This window comes from Anolis carolinensis, chromosome 2, assembly GCF_035594765.1.
Source record: "Anolis carolinensis isolate JA03-04 chromosome 2, rAnoCar3.1.pri, whole genome shotgun sequence".
Classification (NCBI taxonomy): Eukaryota; Metazoa; Chordata; class Lepidosauria; order Squamata; family Dactyloidae; genus Anolis; species Anolis carolinensis.
This window is the reverse complement of record NC_085842.1, coordinates 50,480,317-50,498,499: the sequence shown is the minus strand read 5'-3', so window position 1 is coordinate 50,498,499 and position 18,183 is coordinate 50,480,317. Positions and strand designations below refer to the sequence as shown.

The following is an 18,183-nucleotide window of genomic DNA, read 5'->3' as shown; positions in this document are numbered from 1 at the left end:
TCTGGTCAGGCAGAGCATGGGTCACCAAAAAGGTCTGAGCAATTGGAAACTGTTTAAATGCGGTTGGAAATTTGCATGTGAAAGAGAGTCAGAAAAAGAAAGAACAAGCCAGCTGAGACTGGAGACAGTGGAGTGGGGGACAACATGTTCTCTAAACTTGCCTTTGAGTGAATGAAAAAGCCAAAGAAGAAAATGGGTTACTTAGAAAACAAGACTTCATGTGTAACAAAATGTAAAAGTAAGTTCTCTCTCTCTCTCTCTCTCTCTCTCTCTCTCTCTCTCTCTCTCTCTCTCTCTCTCTCTCTCTTCTTTTGGTAATCATCACCTCACTTATTGCTTCAAAATGTCCTATTACTTTGTATGATGGGAGTAAAAGTAGTGTTCTCTCCCCAAGCAATGTACTTGCAATTATATCTATGTATGAATCATCTTGCAAAACAAGGGTGACACAGTGCAGACCTTTAGTTATTGGACCCCACCAGCCCTTTCTCAGTGCAGTCCAATGTCATATGCAGGGTCTGGCATGGGCAAATTAAGGCCCAGGGGCCAGATGCAGCACCTCATGCTCTCTTTATTTTCCTTGTCCTCTTGGGATAAGGACATGGTGGCCTACCGCATTATAATGCTAAAAATATGAGGGAGGGAGGGATGCACACAGCAGCTGAGAGCCCTCTGGAGCGCTCTCAGCCACCACGTGTCTCACCCTCTTCCCGGCATAAGGACACTGCGAGCCGCCCCATCCTTATGGCAGAAGGATGGCATGAGGAAGGCACACAGTAGCTGAGAGCCTTCTGGAGCCCTATTAGCCACTACCTGTCTCACCCTCTTCCTGGCATGATGCCAAGAGGATAGCCTGAGGATCACGAGAGAAAAGGCAGTTGCCGCGTGTCTTGCCTTTCTCCCAGCATAAGGATGGGGTGGGTAGCCCCATCCTTATGCCAGGAGTACAACATGAGGATGACTCCTGCCCTGTCCTTTCCTGGCCCTCCCCAGCCAGCTTGTGCCTGGCCCCCCTCCCTCCTGGCTGGGCCCACAATGCAGCCCCAAGGCCTGGTCTAAGTAGTAGGCATGTACGATCCATGAAAAAAAATGGTTCTAAACTCTCTTCGAAAGTAGGGGGCGTTGGAACTTCATTTCTAAAGTCATTTCCAAATTTTGAAGGTAAAAAGTTCAAAACTTTCTGAAACTTCAGAATCTTCGTATGTACCTCGTTAATGGCAGATCCGCATGAGCATGAAGGAAAACATTATCGTCAATGGGGAAACTTGAGGGGCTTCTCTCTCCCTCATTATTTGAGCTATCCTAATGAAATTTGCTACAGTGGTAGAACACATTTACCACTGTTAGTTCACGAAATCTAATAATATTTGACTTATCCTTAGATTTTTGGTGAATTTTCAAAGTTTTATAAAAAAACATTTTTAATAATAACAAAAAAATGTTCCTGGTTTGAAAGTATTATTTCCTGTTTCATTGGGTTTTCTTTACTATGAAACTCATTGTTCTACTTCAGAAACTTTGTTTTTGTGGCTGAAACTTTGTTAAATTTGTGGACTCAACAATTTATAGGACGATGTCCCTTGCACAAAGACAAAGTTTTAGCAGTGTAATCAAGTTTTGCCATGTTTTTATCACAGAACCAATTAGGAAATGACATTTATCAACCAGGAACAGAAATCATAGCACACAATCAAATCACTCCTGACAAATGACCATCAGCCTCTGAATAAGGAAATCTGTTCCTGGTTTGAAAGTGTTATTTTCTGTTTCATTGGGTTGTCTGGGGCTGAGAGTGAGTGACTTGTCCAAGATCACCCAGTGGGTTTCCATGGCTGAGTGGGGAATCAAGTCACAATCGTAGTCCAACTTTCAAACCAGTACACTACTCCATGCTGTCTCAAAACAGCCCAGTGCTAGCCAGGGGAAAAAAACACTCCAGGCTTGGTTTCTATGGAGCTCTTAAGCCCGATGCTAGTCAGGAGATTGGTTGAAAATGCTTTCTCATATATCTGGCGGTATTCTGAGGATGGGCTCCAACACTTTGAATTGGAAGGTTAATTCAGAAGTGCCAAACCACCTTGGAACCCTGTTTGGAACCCAAAATAGATATGATTTTATTACGATTAATGGCGATTCGAATTAATTTGCCCATTCTTACTAAGTAGTACTAATCAGGGTTGATCCTACTTATCTTTCAATATAAGACGGGGTCTAGTACCTTTAGGTTATTTAGTATATGACTTGAGATATGTGCATTTGGAAAATACATGTAAATAAGCTTTAGTCAATGGGCATAATAGTGCAAAAATTCACAATTTCTTTAAAAAAAACTTCCCAAAATGTATAGTTTGGGAAAAAATGCATATCAAAATTTCCATGTTGAAAGAAAAAAAATGTTTTATAACTAGAAACTAACATAGAATGGGAGAAGAATACTAATAGGACTCTAAGTAAGAAAAAATGAACAATTGTTTTCACATCTCTTCAAGGAATAAGTGCACATGAACAATTGACTACATGAATTCATTTGCTTAGTCAGTTAAACATTATATGCATGCTTTCTAATAAATAGCACCTATGCCAATAATAGTTTACACTAAGAGAGCTACAAAATAAAAACAATTGACAGATAAAGCACTGATACAGCATCAAATTACAGTTAATCACAAAACCATAGATTATTCAAAACATCTTGTCTAGCAAACCCAACAAGTAAGAAGGGAGAAAATAATTCAAAGCAATAACTAAACATTTAAATCCTGATTTAACAATATGGCTTATCTTTCTTCACATCTAATGGTTTGGTGGCTTGGAGACACAGGTATCCTCAATGCAGTTGTATGTAGGGAAATTCACACCTTTCACACCTTATCCAGGGCAGCTGAACAGTGGGGACTCATTGCTGCCTTCTGGATCTGGTAACAGCATGTCAGATCAAGCCCATTTTAATGATCTATGTAGGGCTGTCTAGAGAATGCTCTGCAGTTTCAGCAAAAGTCCAAAGCAACCCCACACTTTGGGTGAGTGTGAACAGGATAACCAGCTGTAATACAAACTGGTGTACTATCCAAATGGGCTGGTAGCACCATCACTTTTTCTTTTTATTGACACATGAAATGGGGGTATTTTGGGACCCTATTGGTCTCATTGTGATGGCAGTTGGCCAGAGAGATTGGAAGAGCTCCTAGCAAAGGCAACCATGCAACCAGGAAGAAGTAGAGGGAATCTCCTTCTCTCCCATTATGCAAGCAGCTGTTCTGATGTCAAGTAAGGATGACAGTCCAATGAGGCCAATCAAGTTTCAGCTTGACAGTACTATCTGGGCTCTGACACCACTGCTATTTTGAATTGGGGACAAACAGTTTGAACAACTCAATGACCCCTGGAGCCACAACTTTGTGTAGTTGTAGATCACTAGTTCTCAACCTGGGGTCCCCAGATGTTTTTGGCCTACAACTTCCATAAATCCCAGCCAGTTTACTAGTTGTTATGATTTTTGAGAGTTGAAGGCCAAAAACATCTGGGGACCCCAGGTTGAGAACCACTGGTGTAGATCACCCCCCTATCAGGAAGAATAAAACACTGGCAAGAATTTTGAGCACTTGCCCAGTACTCACATGTTCTGAAGTATTTCAGGAAATTTTCTGGTTTATGCAAGAGAATTGTGGGGGTTTACGAAAATAAGTTGTTGATAAACAACATGCATTTGTTTTTGTGTGTGTGAGATACTTCTGTTTTCTACACAAAGAAACAGCAACCATAAACAAAAAGATCTTGTAAAACTATTATACAACAAAAAAATTCACAATAAAAAGGACAAAATAGTAATATGGTGTTGTGCAAAATTGGTTTGCTCCTCTATTGGGCCGAACTGCACTTTATTTGCACAGGAAGCAGTAATCTTGCACAAAGAACAGATGTGGCTTCTTGGAAGCAGCAGCTGTGTGTATGTGTGTGTAAAAACTCATAGATCTCATACCCACTTCCCTTTAAAAAGGAATGTATTTTTGAAGAGGAATTCTGAAGTACTAAAAATTGTCTCATTCATTTGTAATAATGAAATGATTCCATATTAACCCCCAACTCCTTACTAACTTTTAAAAAATATACTACACTTGATCTTAGTCAAATGGCCGAGAAGCGATAATAAATAGTGAATGATTTGCACATATTAGAGATAGTAGAAAGAGAAGTGAGACGTTAGCAAGTAAATGCAGAAAAATAAAGAATAGCAGCAGTTTTTGTCTCACATTCCTTCACAGTTATTTTTCACATTATCAATGGCTGATGCATGGGACAAAGGAAAACCCAATAAATGGCAACTTAAAATGCAAATTATTGCATAGGATTTAAGAAGAGCCTTCTTTTTAGAGTGGACATTACAATATGGGCATTTTATTCTCATGTAATTATTCTGAATGTAGTTAAGAAGGCATGGAAATTCATAGATACACTTTGTAACAATGACAAGGGTCTTTTGTAAATTGTGTTCCTACTGTAAAACAGCCAGAAAGTTAGACACTATTTTGGAGGAAAAAACCCATAAATTTCCGAGGAATAATTTGCTGGTGTCAGGCCTCTTTTTTCATTCAATAACATTTTTGGCAACGTCATCACTAAGACAGACTCTTTGTATTCAGTGGTCTTTTAACATGAAACTAGGCTTTCTGAAACAAATCTGAAATTCATTTCTTCCCAGCCAAATCTTAAAAGTTCAGAATAATGCAAATGTCAACTCCACTTTTCTGCACAGCAACAATCACCACCCCATTGAAAAGCACAACTAAGTTGACAAAACAGATCATGTGCATCATTTTTTTCAAACAAACAGAGTTCTCTTCATTTGAAGAGCACACAGCAAGGCATTTCACAATATTATTTGCAATGTTCACAGTTTAAAAAGTGTTAAAGCCTGATCTTTCCCTGATCTTTTTTTTTGGGGGGAGGGGGGAAATATGCCGCACAGAATAGTTGGTTATACTGTCCTGAACATTCACACAGTTAAGAGACTAATGGTGAGTCAAGCAGGGTGTAATGTTCAGCCAGCAATAGTCAACAGGACAAAATAGCAGATACAACGTGCACAGCAACAGCAAGAACAACTCCAAACTTTTTTCACATCATTTTCACTTTACTCAATATTTTCTTTCCTAGGGAAGAATTGTTCAAAATGATACAGTTCATCCCATTTGAGTTACTCAATAGAGAATAATGCAGTTATTTGAAGTGATCAGTCCCTCTGAATGATAGCTATAACAGCAGTGGTAAGGCAATGTTCTAGGATTAAGTGTTTCATCCTTCCTGTGGTTAGTTATAGATGACTGCAGCATATCACTTACATTCAATGTGTTGTAAAATTAAGTTTCAAAGTCATGTTCTCAAACCCCTTAGATGTCAGTAAGCTAAAGTGGTATTATCTGGGTACTGGGTGCTGCAGCTTTCAACCAATCTATTTTCTATATGTTAAAAGGAAACAGTCTTTCACCATCTGTAACACCTGGTTTTACTAATTTGCAATGCAACCAGCACAACTAATCCTGTTTATTTCAAGTTCAATTCTACAATGTAGAAATAAATACTCTTGAGCACTTCAAATTTAATAGACCACAGTAGCAGATTCTAGTATAGGCAGCCTGAGACACACAAATCTCATTCAATTTACTTCCTTGCCTGTGGGAGGACCTGAAATCCTAGCAAATGTTTAAACAAGAATAGTTTTGAGCTTGATTTCAGTGAGTCAGAGTTTTACTTAAGTGGAATGAAAAACAGTTTTGAATCCACTTTTGAATGGTCCATAGTAATATGTGCAAGTCAAATTCCTTGCCATATTTGTCCTGGCATGTCAGATTTTCTGATACATATAAGGTAAATCCAAATTTTGAGAGAAAGATTTTCCCCATATTAGTTCACAATCAATTTAATTTCTTTCTATGCAACCATCAATGAAAGTATCCTTGCGTATATATGGACAGAATAACCTTCAGAAAAACTGTTATGGCCAGCAGTTTGTCTGGCCTGGTTTGGCTGCTTCTGAGGGCAGGATTCTTTTCTGTATTGCAGCAAGTTTGGAAGGGGTTAATCTAATCACCTTCTCAAAAAAAAAAAAAATCACAGGCTTCTGGGATTGCCTGTGATGGCTTGCTGAAATGGCCAGCAGCCGAGATCTCATGATAAAAGAGTCTAGAAAAGAATCGCTTTTTGTACGAGATAGCCTCATACCTTGGATCTTGGCTCTGCTGCCGCTGGGTTAAATTCTAGATTCTGACCTTGGTTCCTGTAAATCCTGTTCTGGACTCTCTTGTATCCTGAATCCTTGATTCTGATTTCTGGACTGACTTCCTGGCTTGATTTATGGAATAGACTTCAGTATATTTCTCTGACTATCTGGCTAAACTTTGGAATTCTGATTTTGGTTTACACTCTTGGACTCTTAGTCTTGCTTATGAACTATCATAAGTGAACTCCTGGTATCTGACTACTGAGCTGTAATACTGATTATTGTTTGTTCTTATTCCTGACCTGGCTCTGTGATACTTGGCTTGTCTGCATTAACTGGACTTTTGACTTTGGCTTCTGTTCATCATTATGCTGGTTGTGTACTATACGATAATTCTGTAATTTTGGCCAGACCCTGAAAGACTCAAAACTTTAGTTTGCTTTCTAAGTAAATATGGTCTTGCCTTACCTTGCTTGAGTATTGCAGATTATTACAATTCAATAAGCTTTTATTGGCTTTTGTTTAAATAAACCCCTGCCCTAATACTGTAACACGACAAAGACTGCCAATTGTACTGAATATATTAAATGGTCAGTATTGCCTTGAGATAATTTTTATGCCTCTAAATTATCAGAGATAATAAACATGATATAAATATACTCACCAGTAAGGTCAATTCCTTTTGTTTCTTCCACTGGATAGGATGGCACTTTCAAATCAGTTTCATTTTTTTTCCAATTCACAGGACCTTACAGCAAACTGAAAAAATAAGCAAAAAGAAGCTATTTAACAGCTGAATCACCATTATCTTTGGTTGACTTAGAATTTGATGAATAATGGCAGTACTAATTTTTCAAAACTGTAACTGGGTGCATTTCACATATATTTATAGGTTAGAGGTTGGGAAAGTAACATTTCCTAACTCTTTTCAGTTAACCTAGAAAGATGATAAAATCATATATTTGGATTGTAGGTTATTTTAAAAGGTTCCCACACACCTTAAACTTTAACTATTTCTATCATTCCTTTGTTACATTATATTCTAATTATGGTAACATGCTCTTTACAGTACTGTCTTTGCAAAGGTTTTGGTCCATAACCCTGTAGGCAGACAGTTGATCACATTCATTGGGATTATATAGCTCCTTTGTTTTAACAGCTTCACGGGATTGCTGGTGGCACCATTCAAAGTGCTAAATTAACTTTCAAAGCCCAACATGACTTAGTATTAGACTCTTTGTAATACTGAATTCTCCCACGCGATCCCATTTCAGTTTTACAGTCATTGGAAGAAGGCCTTCTTTAGTTTCATTTAAACTGTATAATTAATACAGTTTGATACCACTTTAAAAGCCATGGCTCAATGCAACCTTGGAGTTGTAGTTTGGCGAGAGACCAGTACTCATTGGCAGAAAATATTTAAAACCTTGTTTCCCAGGCTTCTATAGCATTGAGCCATGACAGTTAAAGTGGTGTCAAACTGCATTAATTCTGTAGTGTAGATGCTTCCTCACTCTTCCGTCAATGCACAGAAGGCCTTTTAAGTGGCTGATCTTGGGGCCAGATGCCATGGGAGACTAGCTGGGCTTACCGTTAGCAGGTAACACCATTTTATTTAGATAGGGCTTTAGTGTTTAAGATGATTAACTGCAGAGTAGATTTCATTCTTATAAGTGCTATTATTATTATTATTATTATTATTATTATTATTATTATTCCTTATAGATGTGTTTTATTTATGGTTTTTATTTATTGAATATAGCTTTTAATTTAAGTTTTTAATGAATGCAATGTTTTAATCATAGATTTATTATTTTATGTAATTGATTTCATTTTGTTAGGCTCCCCAAGCAGGATAGAAAGAGAAACAAATAAACAAATAAAACAAATCTTGTAGCTCAATAAATACAGAGGAAGATGTAGAACAATAGGAAGAAGTAGTTGCTTAGTGTAGAGAAACGACGAGGGGGTAGCACATAATGCCTTACTTTGGTGTATTTATATTTTCTTCTATTCAATTTTACTCTCACTGGGGGAAAAACAAGCTAATTTTCAAGCCATTCAGTGGAAATAATTTGCATATTTGAAGAACCAGATTCCAACTTTTTAAAATATTCATTGTTTTTCATATTTAATTGTGAGTTTTTCTCCCTCCTGGTGTAAATCACTGCTTGAATTATACTGCATGCTGGGAACAGAAATATAGTTGACTGGTTTCTTTATTTTCCCTTGCTACTCGGTAATCTCTTTATCCGGTCTCAAGCTAGTTAAAGTTGCTATTTCCCCTGGGAGAAATTTCTTTCCCTTACATTTTCATATCTAAAAGAACAATCACATTGAGGTGTCACACCAAAGACAAGACAGAATCTTAAACAGTTTTTATTTAATTTTTTAAACATTATAAATATAAACATGCAGTCAAGATTCACTTAGGGTTATAAATGTTGTGGTTACTCAATATGCAAGTGATCACCCAGACATGAAGCATTTCATCCACAGTTATTGTGATGCCTCCAGGAATAAGATCTGACACAGTTTATTTCATTAATAATTTCATTCATTCAAGCTGCTATTTGGGTATACAGTCATTCCTCCGTGTACACAGATTCTTCATCTATGAATTCATCCATCTACAGCTTCAAAATATTCTAAAAAACAAATTTCGATTTTGCAATTTTAAATTAAAGACACCACCTTACTATACCATCACATATAATGGGACTTGAATATTAATGGATTTTGATATCCACAAGGGGTCCTAAAACCAAACTCCAGCAGATACCAAGGTCTCACTGTATATACATCTGTGATAATTCCTTGTTCTTAAAAAGGCTAAATTAGCAATGTGAACTGTGAATTGCCTAAGTAATGGATCCAAATAACTGCTTTGCACTGTAGATGGGTGGTTAAAAAGTAGTAAGAACGAACACCATTAAACATTTCTAGCATGATGAAAAGGATTCCGTAGCCTAGCCACATGTTGTTTTAGGGGAGGGGAAGGTGATATCATGTACACATAACTGTATTTTTAGTTTTCAGTAAGGACATTATCAAACAGCCCCCCCATCCCTGTTTCTAAATACTTGTAATACAGAAAGGAAACAATGTATAACAGAGCCCATCACATGACACAAGAGGACATCCTCCCTGCATCTGTCATGTGTCATCAGAGAAGTGTTTCTGAAGTGTCTGAAAAGGAGAGGGGGAGAGAGAGATGAGCAGAGATCGTCTTCTGAGCGCAGAAATCGCAATTGTAAGCCTGGCATGGTAATTAAAAATAATATTTTAATCATTAAAATACCAAAATTTCAAAATACTATCACTTTGTTTTTCCTATCATTTCGTCTTTATAGTAAACTTGACTTTCGAAATTGCACTAAAGCTAGTTTGTGAGATTGGGAGGAAGGAGAGGAACTCAGAGAATGGGGGGTGGGGGGGGGGGGAGAGAGAGATCTGCTCTCACCTCAGGAGTTGCAGGATTGGAAGGGAAAGTCTAAATCCCCAAAGCGGTGTGTGTCTTCCCAGATCAATGCTTCCTGTCTACTTGGGAGTTGCAGAATTGGAAGGGAAATTCTAGTATCCCCCAATATTTTTCCCCCAAAGTTTTTTTTAAAAATAAAGCAAAACACTGAGTGGGCAGGAACTGCACTCGCTCGTTTGAAAATTTCAAAATGCATGATTACTGGAGAAAGGGCAAATAATGTTTGATGAGATCTGAGAAATGATACAATTTGCTTTCTAATGCAACAGGGCATAAAGCCACAGATATATGATGCTCCCTCCCTCCCAAGTGGGATAACTTCCCAAATCTTTATGCATGCAGCTCTGTGCCATAGAATTTCTCCTAGCAGATGTCCATGCCTAAAATAGGAATATCATGACAAATTCCATACACTATTGCAAGTGCAGCTCCACTGCCAATTTAATTGATTGCATCTTGAACATGCATCTACCATAATGAGGGCTCTAATGAAGAGAGGTTGAATGATTTTTTTTAATGAATTAACCCTCTCTTGAAAAGGTGAATGTCACTGTTACATAGGAGCCTAAGAGAATTGTTCTGTATGTTCAGCCTTTGCCATGGTTTAATCATGGGAGAATTCCTGAAAAAAAATCTTCTGGATTATGAAGACCTGAAGTGATATTGCTATCTTTAATCTTGAAAGAGAGAGAATGGTCCAAACAAACTGTTCTGCAGAATACAGTCTACAGCAGTGTTTCTCAAATTCTGCTCCTCCAGGTGTTTTGGACTTCAGCTCTCAGAAATCCCAGCCAGCTTATCAGCTGTTAGGAATTGTGATAGCTGAAGTTCAAAACATCTGGAGGAGCAGAGTTTGAGAAACAGTGGTCTATACCAAAGTTCCCAAATTTTGGAAACTCTAGGTCAGTAGTTCTCGACCTGTGGGTTCCCAGGTGTTTTGCCCTACAACTCCTAGAAATCCTAGCCAGTTTACCAACTGTTAGGATTTCTGGGAGTTGAAGGCCAAAACATCTGGGGACCCACAGGTTGAGAACCACTGCTCTAGGTATTTCAGACTAGCTCCCAAATACTCTATCCAGTTTGATCAATCATCAGCAATTATGGGAGTTGAAGTACAGTTTGGGAATGGCTGGTATGCAATATGTTCTGGGACAAAAGAGATAATTTAGCCACAATAGTCCATGTATGGTAACTTCCTGATTGGACTATGCATGCATTAGACCAGTGATTCCCAACCTTTGGGCCTCCAGGTGTTTTGGATTTCAACTCCCAGAAATCCCAGCCAGTTTACCAGCTGTTAGGAACTGTGGGAGCTGAAGTCCAAAGCACCTGGAGGCCCAAAGGTAGGGAACCACTGCATTAGACTCAGGCCTGTAGCTAGGATTTTGATTCGGGAGGGGCTGGGATTTTGGTTCGGGGGGGGGGGGGCTGAGTCTGGGTGAGAGAGGATCTACCCTAGCAAACCTTTTGTATCATTATTCCAATACCCCCATGCATATGGGATGTATTAAGCATGGTGATATATATTTCTATATATATATGTCAGTCTCAGGTTTGCTGGAGGGATGCTCCTCTGTTTCCTATCAGTCAGGGCAATATGCTGACATGGAAGAGTGCATTATCTACAGTGGCACCACTGTTATGGAATATCTTTCCTTAGATGCCCAGTTGAGACCAGTACTGCTGCAATCCTCGTACCAGTTAAAGACATGGATGTTTACTACAGCTTTGTGAACATGAATAGAGTCATCTAAATTTGTACAAGAGAATGGTCTTAAATTGTTTTAAGTGCCCTTAATTGCTTTTAGTCCATCTTGCTTTAAATGTTAAATGGTTTGATATGAATTTTAGCTTTTACATTATTTTTCTTTCTTTAAATTGTTTTAGATATTTCAAATTGATTTTCTCATATGACATTCAGAGATTCTTGGGTATAAACGTATAATAATTTCTTCTGCCCAGCACACTCTCAAATGGCAGTTATCTCCAACATGATATGCTCTCCCTAATTGGTCACAATTTGTGCCTCCAGATGGTTGCTACTTATCTTCAAAACTCAATAACCTTTGATAGGCTAGCCAATTCTCAAATACCACCAACAGCTACAGGGGAAAGCCCAAGCTTAATCTCATGGAATATTTTGCTTCACACAATAGACAATTACAAAATCATTCTTTACCCTTCACCATAACATGACAATCTCTCCCATACTAAGAATGTAATAACCCTGCTACATCTAGAATTTTCATTTCTTTTAACACAAAGTCAGCATTTAAAAAAAAATCAAGATACATGTCCAATGATTCTGTTAGTCAGCAGATAGAACACTCATAAATGTCTGATTTGTATAGGTAAAGGTTTTCCCTAACGTTAAGCCCAGTCGTGACCGACTCTGGGGGTTGGTGCTCATCTCCATTTCTAAGCCAAAGAGTCAGCATTGTCCATAGACATCTCCAGGTCATGTGGCCGGCATGACTGCATGGAGCGCCTGTTGATCTACTCACATTTGCATGTTTTCGAACTGCTAGGTTGGCAGGAGCTGGGGCTAACAGCGGGCACTCATTCCGCTCCTGGGATTTGAACCTGGGACCTTTTGGTCTGCAAGTTCAGCAGCTCAGCGCTTTAACACACTGTGCCATCATACTGTTTATGTATATATGTGAGGTCATGTTGAGAGCCAGTGTGGTGCAGTACGTATGAGCACTGGCTTACTCTTTACACAAAGAATTGCCCATGGAAACCCACTGCGTAAATCACACGCTCTAAGCCTCAAAGGAAAGCAATGGCCAACCTCTTCTGAACAAATCTTGCCACGAAACCTCTGTAACAGGTTCATCTTAGGATTAGGATTGCCTTAAGTCAGAAACAACTAAAAGACATACATCAACACCTGTGTACTCTCTGCTTCTGACACAGCTCCCTGAAACATACTGTATATACTTGAGTAAAAGCCAACCCGAATATAAGTTGAGGCACTTAATTTTATCACAAAAAACTAGGAAAACTTATTGACTTGAGTATAAGCTCAGGGTGGAAAATGCAGCAGCTACTGGTAAATTTCAAAAATAAAAATAAATCCCAATAAAATTACATTAATTGGGGTAAACGCTGGTTAAATGTTTTTGAATATTTACATAAAACTGTGATTTAACATAAGACTGTCTTACTCTAATTACTTATATACTTGAGTATAATCTGACCTGAATATAAGCCGACCAGGACCCTCACTCGAGTATAAGCTGAGACGGGCTTTTTCAGCCCTTAAACAGAGCTGAAAAACTTAACTTTCACTTGAGCATATATGACATATCTGTATAGGAAAGTCTGGTGTAACATTAAGTCATCTGTGGCAAGTACAATTGCCACTTTCTATAACTGAAATGTGGAGGATTTGAATTCCACATTTTTGTCAGGAGGAGGAAATTAGCAAGTGGCATGGTAATATTGCAGTAATGCAGTTTGATATGCTGTGTTCATAGAGAAAATTGGAAAGAAACAACAACAATATCCACCTAGATTTCAGAAAAGACTTGCTGTTTAATCTCAGCAGGGAAATGCTATTCTATGACAATAATGTCTACCTTGTTTGGGAGTCAAGGGCACCAATTGATTGTTTCACAGGGAGACAAAGCTAGTGATGCTGAAAAGATTCACTAAGATGCACAAAAGAGTCTTTGATGTGGTAGTGATGGGGGGAAAATGTTTCCCATTACTTCTATAAGCATCCTTTGCCCTGAAAAACATCTATATGGATAATTCGGGACTGGAGTGTTTTTGCAGCTGCAGAGAGCCTCCTAACCCCAACAGCCACTTTTAAAAAGGGCCAGCTTTCCAGAAACAATGACTTCATTGACAGCATCACAGTCTTAAATGCTGTCCTGTTGTTCTGTTGTCTGGATAAAAGGATTTATAATCATTTATATATTCTGGTTAGAGCAAGCAGTTGCAAGATGTAGTACTTTCAAAGTTATTATCTCAGGGAATAGGCGATCAGGAAATGAAAAAGAACAGTAAATCTGTGTTCGTTGCACTACTCAGTCTGTATATGGACCAGTGTTCACCCAAGTCTTGCAGTCTCCCCTTGAGTCCCCGTGCTTTGCAATCACACTTGCTTTTATTAGAGCCATCTCATTGCATCTTCAATTTTCAAGAAGGTCAAAGGGTTTAGATCAGTCAACAGCTCAGGGTAGGGAGGTTTTATTAATTTTGACATATTCACTGAGGTGGAGTCTATGTTTCATCTGACCATACGATGCTAAGAAAATTAATGTGGGAGGATGGGGTTGCACCATGTTAGCCATGTCAGAAGCTGGACAAATACACTGTGCATGAAAAGACAGGGGAACACCCCTGCTGCTGTTTCCATAATGTTAGGGATTTCTGCATATGTGTTCTCTCATGGGTCAGTTGATCCCTTGATCACACACACATTTATTTTCAAAAGAAGCTTGAGTGTATTATAAATAGTCCAGACAACTATGAAGGTGTTAACACCAATAGGGGCCATGTTGACTCCACTTCCTGCAAAGCCAATGTAAATATTATCATTGTCATCAGTGGCAGTCGTAGACTTCCATATTAGGGAATTGAACCCAAGGTTCGTAATGTTATCCCCACTGAACCTGCACTTTGGAGTCCTTTAAAGTCTGAAATAAAACTCAGCAGATTCATCACAATGCTTGATGCAGGATGATCACACTGATCATTATAAATGCCTATGATTACAAAATGCCCTTCTCATGATGCATAATGGCTGGCCATGCTTTGTTTCTGCAGATCATCCGGACAATAGGCAGTGAAACACTACAGAGTGAGTTATATTCAGTGTAATGGTCCGGATTTGGGATGTAAGACAAATCCATTAGTTTCCTGAGAGGTGCTGAATTTAGAGTATCCAATCTCTCGATAAATTTTCATGGGAATAAAGCACCAAGAAAATTGTGGGGACATCTCTTTTTGTGTAGGAGTTTGAAAAAAACTGTACAGCTTTTCAGTAAAATCTTCACCCCACACCTTCTTTTAAACTGTTGACTTGCATCTTCAACAGCATCATTTTTTTCTTCAGAATTTTAAAATATTGACACATGGTTCATCATGTCTTGATGGCCAGTTCTTCAATACTGACATTTAGGTATTAGTTCATAACTACCACATTTACATGATAGGTAACAGGCCATTGAGTCCGCTTGGGACATCACAAAGACAGACATACAATACGTTCATGAAATAATATATTTTATTCCAGTACAAAATTTTATACTTTGTGATGTTTTCATGTTATAATTTCATATTTTTATGGTTGCTTTTGTTTTTGTATTACGATTTGTTGTTCTGTGTTATTTTGGTTGCTATTAAATGGCTTGGGTCGTGCTTACTTGCATGACTGTATATCTCCCTACGAACCAGCGTGAGCTCTTAGATCCGCCGGGGAGGCCCTTCTCTCGCTCCCGCCTCTGCTGCAAACATGACTGGTGGGGACAAGAGGGCCTTCTCGGTGGTGGCCCCCCTGGCTCTGGAGCTCTCTCCCTAGGGAGATTAGATTAGCACCTACCCTGGTCACATTCTGCAACAATTTGAAGTCTTGAATGTTCCAATATTCATTCGAACAGTAGGTCAGTTTTCATCACCATCCAGTCTTAACTATTTACTGCCCTAATCCTCAGCACTTTACCCTATTCCTGAATCTCATTGCCTTGCATTTTTGCACATGTCTGCCTTCCCTGTAATTTCTTAATAGCTCCACTATATATTGATGATGCTCGCTATATATTTTATGAATGTTATTTTACTGTAATTCTTTTAATTATATATGCTGTTGTATTGTTTTATCTGTTGATCAGGCTTGGTCCCCATGTGAACCGCTCCATGTCCCCTCGGGGAGATGGAAGTGAGTTATAAATTAATTAATTAATTATTATTATTATTATTATTATTATTATTATTATTATTATTATTTATATTGTATTTTTATTGTAAGCCGCCCTAAGTCCCTTTCGGGAGGGGGAACAGGAAACAAATAGAGATGATGATGATTATGATGATGATGATATTATTATGTTGTACACCTACAAAGAGATTGTAATAAAATCTGTATGGGTAAAAAAATGCATGGAATGACTTTGGGTTCTTGTTTACAAATGATAGATGGAACAAGCTTTTAGAAAGAAATTAGTCAGCATTTGTGTTTTCCTAAAGAAATAGCAGTGTAAATGAGAAAAGGACAAAAAAAGAAGAATCAAATGTCATACTAATTCCAGAAAACTATGATGTCATGGTGAAGACTAAAACACAAGCTTGCATCTTTAAAGGCAATCAGAAATACATAAAATGTTACGATTTTAACAACTAAGTAATTACTGCAAAATCAGGGTTTTGAAAAAGGTCAGTGTCCTTGAAAAAAGCAGGCGCTTGGGTATTAGGGGGGTTTTTTTTGGTTTTTTTTTTTTTGCTCCTATTATTATTCCATATAAAGCATGTGAACACAAAGGGCAGCATATCATGATTGGGTCTTCAGACTCACATCATCAAAAACATGAAGGAATGAATTGCTGAACAGGAGAGTACAAAAGGCGAATGAGGCAGTTTCATTTTTGCACATTTACATTATGAATGCAAGCCATAATTGCATAGCTGCCACTCTACTGACAAGTTGTTCATATCTCTAAATATTATGATGATTCAGTTTTTAATAACAGCTGGAAAGGCCTATCGTTATGAATAAAGAAAACAAAAATGAACTTGTCATTTTTCTTTGGCATATCATAAAAACAAAAATGTGCTGTGAATTTTAATTACATAAAGTCTAGCTGTTACCTTTCAAAAAGTAGTTTTCTGTATTGACATGGACATTTTTTCTGCAGTTGCATAGCTACAGCCTTATTTCACAGCAACAAGGCTTTAAAATAATATCCTCAAATACTAATTATAACAACATTTTAAAAATCAGTTTCAATATTCTGTTGGTTTCAAGTGGAAAGTTAAGCATTCTGAAATGTTACACACATCCAACTCTCATCAACTTCAATGGGGCTCAATCTCAGGTAAATAGAGTTAGGATTCCAGTCTCCTATTTCAAATAAAATGTTAAGGAGATTAATTCTTGCTAGATTATACTCTAGAAGAAGAGAAATCTTTTTTTTCCATGATCCTTTCCCATTATGCTTAAAAACAACATAACTGCTTCAAAAATGCATTTTGGAGCTAACATTTTAAGTGAACTGATAGCTCAGTAGAATAGTTAGGACACTGTAAATTTATAGGGTATTGTAAAATTATGTCAGCCTCAAGGCTAAAACACCTTGACTGCATGACTTGGATTCAATGCAATTTTCACTAGGTGGGCAGGCCATTTCCTTCTCTGCTAAAAGCAGCTGAATATATTTAGCCTCCAGCCATACTCTGTCAGTGGTTCCCAAATACTGGTCCTCCAAATGTTTTGGACTTCAACTCTCAGAAGCTCTAATCAGCTTGGCCAACAGTCAGGAATTTCAAGAGCTAAAGTCCAAAGCATTTAGAGACCAATGTTTGGTAATCATTGCTCTAAATAAACAGAAATAAACACCATTTAAACTGGAAAGTGATTTAATAAATTACAATGAATTATTCTAAGTCTTATATCTTTGATGGTTTGTCTACCAGGAAACAATAACTGTGATCTAAGGCTTTGTCCATGTATAGTAGGAGTCTTCCAACCTTCATCAAATGGGGCTTACTTTGGCAGTCTATGCCGGTTCAGCCCTAGTTTACCCACAGAGCCCACCGGCTCCTATCACACGATGCAGAGGAACTTCCAGTGGATCTCTGTGGGTAAACTAGCATGGAACCAGCATGTGTCATCACAGTGGTAATGCAGGAGGCTTCCCCCCATGGGATAGGCTTAATGGTAAGCTGGGAGATGTGGGGCATAGAGGGATGGTTTTCCCACATACCCCGACAGCGGTTGCCGGATTTGCCATGATGCATGGTGATTCCAGCAGCCCGTGTGAAGAGGTCATCTATCTATTCTCTTCAAATTGAACACCTTTCTAGAACAAAAATATACAAGACAGGGATGGCCATGCTGATGGAGTAGCCTATCAGGGCCACTGGATGATGCCCCTAAACCAATTGCTGTCATAAATGGAGGAAGAAAGACATATGAGGAACTTGGAAGCATTGGTGGTTCTACTGCATAGCAAGAAGGAAGGACTTTGCAAGTGCTGTCTTCTAGATTTTCATAACAGGGAAGGGGTAAAGGCAGACATGTGTACAAATAGAAGCACATGCATGTTTAGGAATGGGAGGTGCCAACATTAAAGATTTCTTCTACTTTTGGTTTATGGGTTAATGGATTCAAGCTTTGTTGCTTCAATCAGAACATACCATTGGAAGTTGCATTCACTTCAAAAGACTCTTCTCTTACAACACTGAAAGCTGTTCAAGAAAACCATCTTGGACTTCTGAGAATGCTCATGTGGGTTTTTTAATCTATGCTCTTTTCTGTGGC

The 18,183-nt window shown here is 38.3% G+C and overlaps 1 protein-coding gene across 5 annotated transcripts in view; it reads right to left on the bottom strand.

Moving 5' to 3' along the window:
- Positions 1 to 18,183, bottom strand: part of chl1 (cell adhesion molecule L1 like) — a 305,075-nt gene that overhangs the window by 206,804 nt on the left and 80,088 nt on the right. For all 5 annotated transcript variants that reach the window (XM_016991664.2, XM_062969716.1, XM_008105361.3 and 2 more), the window contains exon 2: positions 6,882 to 6,976. The gene's annotated coding sequence lies outside the window, so the exon portion shown is untranslated. The remainder of the gene's footprint in view (positions 1 to 6,881; positions 6,977 to 18,183) is intronic.